General features: G+C 65.4%; 1 protein-coding gene across 2 annotated transcripts in view; it reads right to left on the bottom strand.

Annotated features, from left to right (window-relative positions):
* Nucleotides 1–1,418, bottom strand: part of bcl9l (bcl9 like) — a 107,796-nt gene extending 106,378 nt beyond the window's left edge. For both annotated transcript variants that reach the window (XM_060847095.1, XM_060847096.1), the window contains exon 1: nt 1,081–1,418. The gene's annotated coding sequence lies outside the window, so the exon portion shown is untranslated. The remainder of the gene's footprint in view (nt 1–1,080) is intronic.
* Nucleotides 1,419–1,622: the final 204 nt, after the last annotated feature.

Below are 1,622 nucleotides of genomic sequence, written 5' to 3'. Positions count from 1 at the left end.
GCCCCCACGATACAATGTTACCGCCCGCTCCCCCTCCCCCGATACAATGTTACCGCCCGCTCCCCCTCCCCCGATACAATGTTACCGCCCGCTCCCCCCTCCCCCCGATACAATGTTACCGCCCACCCCTTCCCCGATACAATGTTACCGCCCGCTCCCCCTCCCCCAGATACAATGTTCCCGTCCGCTCCCCCCCTCCCCCGATACAATGTTACCGCCCCCTCCCTCCTCCCCGATACAATGTTACCTCCCCCTCCCCCCGATACAATGTTACCGCCCGCTCCCCCCTCCCCCCCGATACAATGTTACCGCCCGCTCCCCCTCCCCCCGATACAATGTTACCGCCCGCTCCCCCCTCCCCCGATACAATGTTACCGCCCGCTCCCCCCTCCCCCCGATACAATGTTACCTCCCCCTCCCCCCCGATACAATGTTACCGCCCGCTCCCCCCTCCCCCGATACAATGTTACCGCCCGCTCCCCCTCCCCCCGATACAATGTTACCGCCCGCTCCCCCCTCCCCCGATACAATGTTACCGCCCGCTCCCCCCTCCCCCGATACAATGTTACCTCCCCTCCCCCCCGATACAATGTTACCGCCCGCTCCCCCTCCCCCCGATACAATGTTACCGCCCGCTCCCCCCTCCCCCGATACAATGTTACCGCCCGCTCCCCCCTCCCCCCGATACAATGTTACCTCCCCCTCCCCCCGATACAATGTTACCGCCCGCTCCCCCTCCCCCCGATACAATGTTACCGCCCGCTCCCCCCCCCCGATACAATGTTACCGCCCGCTCCCCCCTCCCCCCGATACAATGTTACCGCCCGCTCCCCCCTCCCCCCGATACAATGTTACCGCCCGCTCCCCCCTCCCCCCGATACAATGTTACCGCCCGCTCCCCCCTCCCCCCGATACAATGTTACCGCCCGCTCCCCCCTCCCCCCGATACAATGTTACCGCCCGCTCCCCCCTCCCCCGATACAATGTTGCAATGTTACATGTTACAATGTAGCAGCTGGGGGCCGTGTCCGCGGGGCCCCGCCGCCCTCTCTCACCTGTTCCCCGTCCGGCCGCACGTACCTGGCTCCCCGGCGATCGCCTCATGTCGCTGCTGAGCGCGGCCTCGGCCTCCTCCTCGTCCCGTGGCCCATGACCGGGGGCTCGGGCTCGGCGGCGGCGGTGTCGCTGATCCTCCAGCCGCCTCCCCCCACCCCCGCTCGGCCCGGCCACAAGGCAACCCCGTCACAGCCGCAGCCCGCGGGCCCGGCCTCTCCCTGTGTCCCGCTGCTCGGCGCCGCCGCTTCTCTTGTTGTCAAACGGCAGCGAGTGTGCAGGAGCCCGGGGAAGGGGGCTGAGGGAGCCGCCGTGTCACAATAAGAGTCCCCGCTTCCCCTCCCACAGCAACTCCCAGCGGCACCAACACTCAGCACAACTCACACTCACACGCTGCAGGAGCACTCCCCATTCAACACACTCACCACACACACACACACACACACTCACCACACACTGAACGGGTACACTCACACTCACTCACCAGACACACACCGAAACTCACTCACACTCACACACTGAAACTCACTCTCACTCACCAGACACACACTGAACACACTCACTCACCA

This window comes from Hemiscyllium ocellatum, chromosome 29 (assembly GCF_020745735.1).
Source record: "Hemiscyllium ocellatum isolate sHemOce1 chromosome 29, sHemOce1.pat.X.cur, whole genome shotgun sequence".
In the NCBI taxonomy this organism is placed as follows: domain Eukaryota; kingdom Metazoa; phylum Chordata; class Chondrichthyes; order Orectolobiformes; family Hemiscylliidae; genus Hemiscyllium; species Hemiscyllium ocellatum.
The sequence above is the reverse complement of the archived record's forward strand: the minus strand, read 5'-3'. Positions and strand labels throughout refer to the sequence as shown.